This window comes from Ochotona curzoniae, unplaced genomic scaffold, assembly GCF_017591425.1.
Source record: "Ochotona curzoniae isolate NIBS_2020 unplaced genomic scaffold, NIBS_Ocur_1.0 scaffold_3171, whole genome shotgun sequence".
Taxonomy (NCBI): Eukaryota; Metazoa; Chordata; class Mammalia; order Lagomorpha; family Ochotonidae; genus Ochotona; species Ochotona curzoniae.
In genome coordinates, this window is record NW_024467104.1 from 1,597,108 (window position 1) to 1,609,960 (window position 12,853).

Here is a 12,853-nt window from a genome sequence, read left to right on the forward strand (position 1 = left end):
GTTGGAGTCTCGTAAGAGGAATAAAAATAATGTTGACATTAAAAAGTATTGAAAAAGGGCCCGGCACGGTAACCTAATGGCTGAAGTCCTCTGCTTGCATTTGCTAGGAATCTATATGGGTGCATCCGGCTGCTCCACTTCCCTTCCAGCTTCATGTCTGTAGCCTGGGAAAGCAATTGAGGATGGCCCAAAGCCTTAAAACCCTACACTTGCATGGGAGACCCAGAAGCAGCTCCTGGCTCTTGGCTTTGGATCAGCTCAGCTCCATTGTGGTCACTTGGGGAGTGAACCAGCAGATGGAAGATCTTCTCTGTTTCTTCTTCTCTCTGTAAAATCTGAGTTTCTAATAAGATAACAAATAACCCTTTAAAAAAAAGTGTTGAAAGTAGTGATGAAAACTCTACTAATTTGACTTAAACTATAAACTCACAGATTCAAGAATCATAAGAAACAAGCAAAAATTTCATCTAACATACATCATAATAAAATTACTCAAAATCAGGAATACGGTCACTAAGCACATTCAGATTCTAAGGATGAAAGACACACTCAAGAAAGCAGAGCAACATCTTTAAAGTGTTAACGGAAAAATCCTTACCACAAACCAAGTAAGTTCGTATCCATCCTTTTCTAACATATAAACACACCCTTCTGGTTAAAAAGTACCCAAATAGTATTCAATCATCTTGCACCTTTTATTTAAGACACTGCCTACATGACTTAATTTCAAAATGTTGAAAGGCAAAAAGGTTGACAATGTCTGTGACCATTATTCCCCACCAGAGTCAACATTGCCTGAAGGAAAAGACTAAACTTTTTATTGATTGATAATACAAACTTTCCTCAACAAAGCACCTTCAAGACTGACTTGAAGTGAAATTGTCGCTTACTCTGTTGTTGTAAGGTCTTTGTAGATATTTACTATCAAGTAATTTCAAGGAATGAGATGCAAATAACAGCAAGAAAAGCAGTTCAATTGACATTACACATTGTATACCAAAGTTGTGTTCTAACCAGAATCCATTCTATCTGAGGTCAGTGATGTCCATCATGAGAAGGTATCTAATGGTTTATCAAATGGACACACTGTTTTCTTCCTACAGATAGTGTCCTAACCTGCCCTCTGACACCCCAGAGCTGTCGGTCGGAGACAAACACACAAGACACTGTGCATGTGTTCATTTTCTAAGGCTTCATGATCGCCACAACAGCAGCTGAGGATTTAAAGCATTGTCAGAGCAGTATAAATTTCAAAATAACCCAGCTCTGGACTTCACCAGCTGCTAGAACTATCAGAAATGCTGCCGATGTTAGAATCTTTTCATTCTACTTTTTATAGTTTACCTGTTACAGATTGGCTTTTTTTTCTTTTCTTTTCTTTTTTTTTCCCCCATAGGAAATAGGAATCAATTTCAAAGGCATGTTGTGGAATGTATTCTTTCGTTTATCTAACTCTTGCCTTGCTCCTTGAAAATTATCAAAGCAATTATGGGCTCTCTAAATACAATTTTCTAATATTTTAATGAAAACTTCAATTTAATACAAAGCAGTTTTTAACAGATACCAATAGGTACAAGTGGTTTTCGTGTCAGAAGACCCATTCATGAAGGAAACCCAGGCTCTCTGAAGAAAATGACCCTGTACAACTTAATCATAAATGATCTGAAATTGAGGTAGCTTCATTCAAGACCAGCAGGCTAATTTAATGATTTATAATATAATGAAAGGCTATATTCATCTAGAGGAACTGCATAATGGAGACTAACATACCAAAGAAGTGAAAATGCATTGCAGTATGCATCATTATACCTGAATAAAAGAGAGAATCTCAATGAAACTCTTAAATACACCTTGATGATAGGATGCTGGACTTTCTATCATTATGCCACCTACAATGTCTATGATTGTATATACCTACAATGTCAGCATACACTCAACAGCAGAATGAAGGACTTGTGACTGCTGCTGCTATTGACGGACTATACTTACTGTAATAGTATGGGGAAAAAATGTGAGGGTAGGAAGGGAAATCCCAGAGTTTATGGAACTATGTAATGAAAAATAAAATTTTCAATTACATTTAAATTTTAAAAAATAAACAAATTGTAAAATATATTCATTTCAGGGCCTGGCATGATAACCTGGTGGCCACATCCTCTCCTTGTGTGTGCCAGATCCCATATGGGCACTGATTCCCATGTCCCGGCTGCTCCACTTCCCATCCACCTCCCACGTGTGGCCTGGGAGAGCAGTAGATGACCCAAGGCCTTGGACCTTGCACCCATGTGGGAGACCAAGAAGAAGCTCTTGGCTTCTCGCTTCCAATCAACTTAGCTATGTCTGTTTCAGTCAGTTACAGAGTGAATTAGTGAACAGAAGATCTTTTATCTCTGTATATATGTCTTCCCAACAAAAATAAATAAATCTTTAAAAATAAAAAAAAAGATCAATTCACTCTAACCCTGATAGTGAATGTAAAGCGAAGCAGAAAATTCATAGAAAAAAAAATTTTGCCCTGAAAACTATAAAAGGAAATGAAGAGAAGCAGGAACGGGGAGAAAGACTCCTTGATAGAAGAACTCTGGAACCGTAACAGCACCCCTCCACAGACAGAAGTCATGGATGCTCTTCTCTCCTGAGAGACTGTTCATTGTAGGTCTGGAAGTAGAATCAAAATTACCTCTATCACATATTAACACAGGTTTCCTATGTGCTAGCACAGAGAAACTGTATTCTTGCAGAACTTTGACCAGAAAAGAGTCTCTACTTCCCATTACGAAGCACCTGCAATGCCTGTTTGCAGCTTAAAACAGTCAGAGCACTTGGACAACCTCTTCCAGCCGCATAACCCAGGGTGGAACTAGGATGCTGTAACTTCAAAGCCTGTACGTGTGACCAAAACAACACACACTTTTTTAAAATGTAAGATAAAGTAACTTAGCTGGAATATTTTTTTCTGAATAGTGTATCATTCCCCCACACCTTCACTGAGGTATAATTTATGTGGAGTAAAAATGAGCCATTCATTCTTTGATCTGACCTTAGTCCTATCTTTGAATAGCTCGCACACAGTTAGCTCATGGGAGCTTCTATACATATGTGTCCTACTTTTTGGTTGCCCTTCTGCAGGACTAGCACCTTGAATCATTTTTTTGTCATGAACTCCCAGGTTTTGATCTTTCATGCTCCAATATTTAGATCAGCACGACCATCATTTCCTTGGTAGAGTCGACTTGCGCACTGTCTTTACTTATCCTACTTGGTCATTATATTCTCCTATATTTCTATCACTGCTATTCTCCGAAGAACTCGTTAAAGTTCCCATTCGCAGCTCCTTGCTAACTTGCAGCTCCAGGTCAGTTCTAACAAATCCCAGAAGAACTTGAAAGTGGTCATATTTTATAAGATTTGGTTCTCATGTTAAACCTTTGATCTACAGCTCAAGAGGCAAAGAAGTGTAGATATTAATAGGAGTAGCAGAAGAGCTCACAAGCCAGGGGCCTCTATTCCAAACACAGAGCACACAGACGCCTCCATCCAAGCAAAAACATTTTAAAAGATGCTTCATGTAGAAGCCAGTGTTGATGTGGATGGCAAAGCTGCAACCTGCAACATTGGCAGCCTATACAGACCCTGGTTCATAGCTTACATGTTCCACTTCAACTCGAAAGCTCTGCTAATGGCCTGAGAAAAGCACAGGAATTTAACTCAAGTGTTTGGAGCCCTGCCACTCAAGTGGAACAGCCAGAAGCTACTGGCTCCTGGCTTTGACCTAGTCCAGCACTGGCCATTGCAGCCATCCGAGGAGTGAAAAGATGGAAGATCTCACTGTCTTCCCCTCTCTCTCTGTAACTCTTTAAAATCAATCTCTTTTTTAGTGCTGATTTTTTTAAATGCTTAAATCTTTTAAAAAAAAAATGATGTCATTTTCTAACAGGTCCCAAAATGTGTTGAGCTTCCTAAACCCCTAACTTACAATAAAGTTTATTATATATTTTCAACGTTTCATAGACATGAATTTATCTGGAGAAGCAACCCCTTCTGCCAGACTCTCTTCTTAATGACTGCTCTTCAAGGATTTAAAAAAATCATCAACGACAATGTCATTCCAGGAGGATTTGAACGAAAGTGAAAAATTAACTTTCAAGGAAAATTAAAGATATAAGATGGAACTAATTGCACACTAGGAAAGTAGGAGCGTGTCTAAAAAAGTCATTTCAGGGCTGGATATTTGGCACAAGAATCAAAATCCTGCTTGGAATTTGTGATGCCCACATACCATAATACAGTGACTGGTTCAAGTCTTGGCTCCTCTACTTCCAACCCAACTTCCAGCTACTGTATATGCAAGGGCAACAGGTGATGGCTCAAGCTGCTGGGTCCTTGATGCCCACATGGGAGATCAAGATAGAGTTCCTGGATACTGCAGGTATTTGGGAAGAGAACTGACAGATATCTGTGTGTATATATGTCTGTCTGAACTTCTATCTCTTCCTATCCCTTAAATAAAAGTGGAAAAAATAATTAACTAAATTTTTTTTCAAAACATAAAAAGACGCTTGAGGTAGACTTGTCAAGGAGGAAAAAGAAAGAAATATTAGGAGAATCTTCATGATTGTCTATCAATGAACAAAAACTTGAGGGATAGCCAGCAATAAGAAACTCTACAGGTTGGCATTGCGGCATGAGCAATCTAAGTCACCACTTGCTATGGCATGCTGTGAGAGCACTGGTTCCTTTCCCTGATGCACCACTTCCAGTCCAATCACTTGCTAATGTGGCTGGGAAAGCAACAGGGGATGGCCCACATGCTTGTGTCCTTATACCCACCCAATCACAGACCTGGACAAAGGAGTCCAGCCCTGGCCACTGCAGCTAATTGAGAACCAGTAAATGGAATCATTTTCTCTGTGTGTGTGTGTGTGTGTGTGTGTGTGTGTGTGTGTATGTGTGTGTAACCCTGCCTTTCAAACAAATAAGAAAGAGAGAAACTCTACCAAGTATAAAGTGTTCATTTTATTAAAATGTCCAACAGTGCTCGAGTCCTCAGCAAAGATCTAAAGCCAGCAGGGATCCTGAAAAAGGGAGATGTAAGCTGGTCATCATGCTGTCAGCCATGGCCAGAGGTCAGCTGCCATCCTCCAGGCATCCACCTGGTTCTGCTCTGTAACATCAAACCTGGCAGCATTCTGCCCCATCAGTGACACCGGCTGGCAAAACAAGGCAAAATGTCTCTTATTCCAGCGCCTCAAAATCTGACAGGTCAACTCTGAAAAATGTCAACAAGATTGGATTTATATCAATATTTCCCAGATGAAGTCCAGAAAACTTGCTCTCACAAGATGCTCAACAGGAAAATGATTCCAAGGGAAGGGTCATTAGGCTGTGTCGTGCAGTATCCACTCCAAGTGATGAGTCACCTATAGCCACTGGGATCCTTCACATGCAGGCCCAACATGAGTCACCAGTGGCCTGCCTGGGATTCTCCTGAAACTCTTGGGAACCTCTGAGTTGCCTCACCCTTTACATTACAAAGCTGGCAGGTACTCTGGGCAGAAAACAAAGCAACAAGTGGAGGAGATGCTGCAAGAGGCAGAAGGGGATTGTGCTGTGGGAAGAGCTCTTGACCATTGGGTTATGATGGCAAAGTGAAGTGTACCTGCTAAAGCGGGAGGTTTCTTAGATGAGAACAACACGTAGGAGACAGAAGAGCCTCAGGACTGCCCTGACCTCATTGCTGACATTCTACAGTCACAGAAAACAGCACGTGAGACAGGTAAGTCAGATGAACATGGTGCAAAGCTGACTATGGTTCTGAAGATCAGGTGGCAGACAGCAAACCAAAGAAAAAAGAGTCAGAAAAGCTTTGTCCCGTGGTTCAGAGCCAGAACAGATGGTTGGAGCTATAGGCTTCGAAGGAGAACTCATGTTCTTGATGAATTGGGAAAATTCTGAAGAAGTTGCCCTGCTCCCTGTCAAAGTAGACAACACCTAGTACCCACTGGGAATTCCTAGTATCCACAGGAATGTCACAGGTTGAAGTGGCATTCCTACCCCTCAGAGGATGATGACCAAAACGACGACAAAAGTGGACTCTCCTGAGTACCATCAATGACGCATGCAACTGAATGGATGGATTCTAAATGGGGAGGGAAGAAGTTTCCTTAACACCTTGGAAGTGGCTTGAGAAGATGTGTCCTTTTTTAAGATTTATTTGTTTTTTACTTGAAAGGCAGATTCACAGAGAGGAGAGACAGAGAGAGCTGGTTCACTCCCCAAATGGCAACAATCAATACCACTGGACCCTACATCTACATGAGCGAACTAAAAGAGTCTCCTGGCTCTGGCTTTGGAGAAGATGTCATTCTAAAGAGCTGGTACAGCTTCTGTGCCTTGCATGAACCTGAGTGCTTTAAGCTGTTCCCAGCTGTGCAGTTCAAACACTCCTCCCAGTGGAGGGGAATAAGGGATAAGTGTTTGAAAGTAGTCCACTCTGCACTTGGCTGAGAAAAGCAGAGGACCTTCTATGGAGGACAAACTTGCAGAATTGAGTGTGTGGGAGAACAACTGTAGTTCTTCAAAGAGCATCTCACAACCCACAGCCTTCCTCCCAGCAGTATTAATGCTGTATTCTTATAGTGTAGTGTGTGAGTACTTTGGGGCTATTACTAGTGTATTATTTAGGTGAGATAAGGATAAGGAAGGGAGATGCATTGAATCATTTTGATTAAAATTTGGGGACTGATTGGGGAAATGGTGAAACAATAGAAAGAATGGCTAAAAGAAGGTTCAGTTCAAAGTCCAGGATTGGTCACCTTTTCAAAATAAAAAAGGACACTACACATGATGTCATCGTTGCCACTGTACATGGCGGCATCATTGACACTATGCATGCTGACACTGAGGCTGCTTAAAAGCTGTGAATGCCTGAAACCTGTAAACCAACACGTTCCACTTCTGAGCTTCATTCTATTCTCCACAAAGTTCTCTGCCAGTTCATGAGTCAGTTTCTGTCTTAGTAAAACTATAGATTTATAAAAGAGATTCCAAGATCAGCTTATTGACTGCCAAGGTATTCCAGAAGTGTATTAGTTACCATTTCAATGCACATTGCAAGGACCTGGATAAAAAGCACAACACTCTCCAAACTCCCTTGGTCACATAACCCTTTAAAACTGCGACCATTTTCTCCATCAGCTCAACTGCACAATGCATATGACTTAATATTTCTGAGGTTTAGACTATCTTCAAATCCACATGTATATTTAATAAGGCAATGCAAATAGCTATTAAACTGGTGGTTAATTTTTCAGTGCTTGAAACTACCATCTGTTTATCTACCTACATCTATATTAATTAATGTCAGTGTTCCTATAATACAACTTGAAAACATATCATTTTTAAGAGATAGCCAAATATCTTTGTGAGTATCTGACTTAGATAAAATATGGACTAAACTGTCCAAAGAATAGTCAACACTCCAAGTTCACACATTTGGTATCCCCAGATTAAACTAGCCACAAATTTAAAATGTGCAAAAAAAATGTTTCTGTATTCAACATGCACAGACTTTTTTCCTTTTCATTATCCTTCAGAAAACGTTGTATAACAGCCATTTGAACAGTGTTTACATTGTATTAAGTGTCATAAGTAATCTGAAATTGACAAAGTATATGGGCGAATTGCGTAGGTTACATGCTACTGCTCCACAATTCTATATAAAACAGTAAAATATCTGTAAATGTATAGTATCTACAGTACTCCTGTAACAAATCCCCCACAGATATCAAGCAATGAATGTACTTAGAATATGTTATCTGAAGAATATCTCCAGGGGCTAATACTGTGGCATAGTAAGCTAAGCTTCCACCTGTGACACTGGCATCATCTATGGCCATCTATTTGGGTCCCAATTGCTCCACTTCCCATCCAGGACCCTGTGTATAACCTGGGAATACAATGGAGGACGGCCCAAGTCCTTGGTCCCCTGAACCCACATGGGAAACAAGGAAAATATTCCTGGCTCCTGGCTTCAGATTGGCTCAGCTCTTGCCCTTGCAGTCATTTGGGGAGTGACCTGGCAGGTGGAAGTTATTCCTTCCTGTTGTTCCTTCTCTTTCTGTACCCTGCCTTTCAAATAGAAGTAAATATTTTTTAAAAAGGAGTATCTTCAGATACTAAATAAAATATTCTATTTGTGTACAAATAATACTGTATTTAGTCACCATCTAGTAGGATGGGTGTTATTCACCCTGCTCTAGTTTTTATAGATTAAAGCATTTTCATTTCTTTATAAGATGTCTGATGACTCAAACTGGCTGTCTGAGAGAATCTATTTTAGTGAGTCCTAGTCCTTGGAAACACTTATTACTATCATTATTTGTCAGCTTCCATATGATTCAGCGTATTCTCCTGCCGTAAGGAAGTGACAGAGAGACCCTTTCTAGACTCCCAGCTCATGTGTGCCGAAGAAGTGAATTTCACGCGTGAAACTTCAGTGCCTGGTGCTGTCCGTCAGGTGTACCTTTCTGCCCTCCCTTGACCATGTCACTTCTGTCGGGATTAAACCTTTGGCCGGAAAACAAACAAAACTTTATTATTTATATTGTCCACGTGTGCTGCCATAGCAAAGAGCCACAGAAGGAAACTATTGGTGGTGGTGGTTCTGGTAGCCAGAAGCCTGAAATTACGATATTGACAAGTATTGCTTCTCACTGGGACCAGTGAAGGAAGACTCTGTCTCAAGCCCTTTTTCCTTGGCTTGTAGGAGCTGTCTTCATGTTCCCTGGGCACTTTCCTTACTCGTGTATCTGAACAAGCTTCTCCTTTCATAAAGCAAAATCAGTTAACCATCTTAACAATGTTATTTTTTATTCATTTCTCTCTTTTTAATTTTTTTTATGATACAGTTCCGTGAGCTCAGGACTATGATCCCATTATGAAGTGCTGAGGAGTAAGGAATTCAACATGAGGATTGTTGGCAAGGACATAATTCAAGCTCCAACACCCACTACCACAAAGGCTGTTCAGTAGTTCAAGACACAAAGACTGTTGTGAACAAGTAGATCTAAGATAAACCCAGATCAACTCTTTATTGTTCAGGTGGATTGGCTTGGACCCATCAGGACATTCCAGAGCTGCCAGACGTACACTTTCTCCTGACTAAAATATCTCTCCTTCCCTTCGAGAAGGGAATGCTCTGGCCATTAAGTTGGGATGAGAAGCAAGAGGAAGAACTGAGCTAATAAACTCTCGGGCATCTGCTTTGAACATAAGACTCCTAGAAGGTAAGAGACTCATAGAAATTTCCATTTCCAATGTAAACACAGCCTCCAATGACATTAGCTTTGGCTCTAAAGTTCCATAATACAGCCTGTAATGATGATAAAAAGCAACTATATATTTAACATTTGTTATGTATCTCCAATATTTATTTCACATGTGCAATTTTATTTGGTCTTCACCACCACTGTGTGAGATTGATACCCACAATTAAATTTCCTACATAAATAAAGAGCTTGGCCTGGTATGTGTTTAATGATCAAAACTAATATTGATGCCCATTCTACAGGTGAGAAAACCAAGCTTCAGAGACACCACAGTTGCATTAGTAGGTGAAAGGCAAGCCTATATTTGAATCTGAGTATGCTTAACTCCCAAACTTGCTAACTGCTGAACAATCCATTCCTACCTCCATTAAGAGCCACAGTTATTAAGCCTCAAAATAATCCATCATTCCTGAGTCACTGAAATCTTTTATAGCTGCCCCTTTTTGATCACTTGAGTTTGAGAATTACTCTGTCAGGGCTAAACTAGAATTTCAGAAACAGGACTCACAGCTTTTCTCTTTTGCCAAAATCCCTTCCTCCCAGAAACTGTTGAGCAGTAGGAACGGAACCATGGGCCTTCTTCAGTAGCTTCTGGCATCATGCTCTTTTAGAGGGAAATGGCCTGGGATAGGAGATCATCTCTGGGATCAGAAAAACCCCTGAAGCTGCTTCAACTCCATCTATTTCATGTTTCCCCATGAACACGATTGTGGGAGCCACAGACCTCAGCTCTGTGCTCATTTGCTTGTAATCATGAATCCGCAGTCAACATCCCAGGCTTTCTAAAGTTACCTTGTTGGGAATTTTTTTCAAGTTGAGGAGGTTGTCTCAGCCAGACTCCTTCCGTCATGACGTGCAGAGTGTACCAAGACCTGAGCCATGTACGACCAGTGCCTCCTGCAACTCCAGTCACCAGAGAGACACTGTGGCCAGCCCAACATGAGAGATGTGTGTTGTTTACCTGGCAGATGTACCCAGATAAATCTCAACATCTCCCAATAAATCAGGATTGAGGAAGGAAGCTTCTTGGCTAGTTTCCAGATCAGATGGTTTTTGTTGGACTCACCGTATGATTGCCATTTTTTCTTCAATTTCTGGACTAGAGATATAGAGAGTAATCAAACGTGTGTAAGGTCACCACATAATGTCCCAAAATATGTGTCTATTTTATAGGCCTTTAAAAGAATAAAAACCTAAGAGATTCAAATAACAATTATGCAAACTGTTTTTACATAATTTTCTCTCAACTCTATGAATACATTCTGTGTCATTAACTCCATTAAAACACCTTTTTAAAAAAATCCAGCAGTTGTTTTTATTTTATAAATGTATGTAATTTTTCATTTTATTTTTAAATTGTGCTATTTTTATAAGTTTAACAAATTTTATGTATATCACACAGAGAGATTTAGAAGCATAGTGATACACACATCCCACCCTACTCCCCTTCCTACTTCCTTTCTTTAAAGCAACAAAAAAAAATTTACTTTTTACCAGGACATACTGAGACAGAAAGAGAGAAAGACATCTTTGACTCACTCGATAATGTCAGTGACAGCCAGAGGATAGACCAGACTGTAGCCGGGAGCGCAGAATAAAATCTGGGTCATTCACGTAGGTGGTAGGGAAGCCAAGGGCCTGAGCCATCACTTGTTGTCTTAGCATGAAGCTGGATTTGGGAGCAGAGCCAAGACCCAACCAGTTATATGGATAAGGGATACAGGTATTCCGAGCAGTGTCTTAACTGCTGTGCCAAACACCCCTCCTTATTGGTCTGGTTTTGCAAAAGGAAAATAATGCTCAATGTGGTCAAATGGCTTTCCCTAGATCCTTTCAGCCAGGCTTTAATTTTTGGTAATATCCATTAGGAAGATCTTTCTGCACTTGGAGTGGTGACTCACAATATTGATGTGATCCCTCTGTAGAGAGGGTCCCAAGCCCTCCCCTGCAGGAGCCGAGGGAATGTGGGACTAGCTCATTAGGAGATTATCTGGTTAGGGTATGCTTATCTTCCCATCTCACATGTAAAATTCCCAGATTGAGCCAGACCTCGTTGCCCGTGTGATTATTACAACTTGTCTGACACAGCTAAACCACTGTCTACACTGGAAGACAGGACCCAAGCAGGATTGATCCTATCTCTCTAAGTTTCACAAGGCCTTCAAATGCTCATTTTAAAAATAGGGTCCATAACAGGCTATTAAAAATGACTGCAAGGAGAATGTTTTGGCAAAATGGGATTAAACATGCTTGAAAAACTATAGTATAGAGTCCTTCCTTTGGAGTCCCATTTGAAGATTTTTCCTGTTTTAAATTTATTTTTATTTAAAAGGCAGAGTTATAGAGAAAAGGAGAGACAAAGAGATAGGTCTTCCATCCACTGTTTCACATGCAAAATTGCCTCAATGAGCTTATCTGAGCTGATCCAAAGCCAGAAGCCAGAACTTGTTCCAGGTCTCCCACTTGGATTCCAGGGTCCAAGGACTTGAGCCATCTTTTGCTACTTTTCCAGGCCACAGCAGGGAGCTGGATCAGAAGTGGAGCAGCTGGGACTAGAACTGGCACCCATTTGGGATACCAGTGCCAGAGGTAGAGGGTTAATTACTGTGCCATGGCACCAGTGCTAAGATTTTTCTTAAACTGAAATAACTGTCACTTTTAGAATATTTCCAATGAAATCTCTACCATGCGGTTGGAAGAAGAAAATTTGCCTTTGCAAGGATCCATTGTTTTTGGAAGGAGTTCTTTAAAAAGTGCATTTAGCTTTGCATATTTTAGTTAGGCTGCTTTTGAGAAGAAAGTCTCTGGTGGCTGAAGTAACCCAAACACTCACTATGCTTCAGAATGAGTTGTTGGGGTAGAATTTTCCCTTTTCCATGAGAGTCCACTCTCTTCCTTTTTTTCCCCTGGTAACAGAAGCCCTGAGCCTGGGCTGAGCACTCACCTCCAAGTTACTTACTTTCCCAGCCTCCTTTACAGTCTCATGTGGCCATTTGTCCAAAGTTAGATCAGTGGAATGTGGGCATCAGGTCCAGGAAGAAAGGAATGTGCCCTGTTTTCCTTACCTCTTTTCCTTGACTGAAATGAGGATGTAATTGAAGAAAGTACATTCACTGCAGCCAACGCAGATCAGAAGTTGGGAGTACAGCATTAGGGTTCATGAAGCAACACAGAAGCAGGTATTCCTACTCCATGGAGCCACCATTTCAGTCCCAGACTGCTTATCCTCAGAACACTGTTACACAGCAGGAAAGTCAACCCATATCTTGTTTTGAATGAATCACTGTTGTTTTAGTCTTTCTTAAGGAAACTTGCAATTCCAGTTACTCTGTTGAGAAGATTTGCTATATTTTTATGCATTTGCTACTTCTTGCTGCTTTTAGTAAATTCTAGAGAGTAACAACTTATGTGACTTATACAAGGAAACCAAAGAGGCAGCCTTAGCAGGAGGTATGTGTGGCCTGACCTTTTCCAAGCACCTCCCTTTAATACTTCTCAAACATGAAAATCTCCAGGAAAAAGGT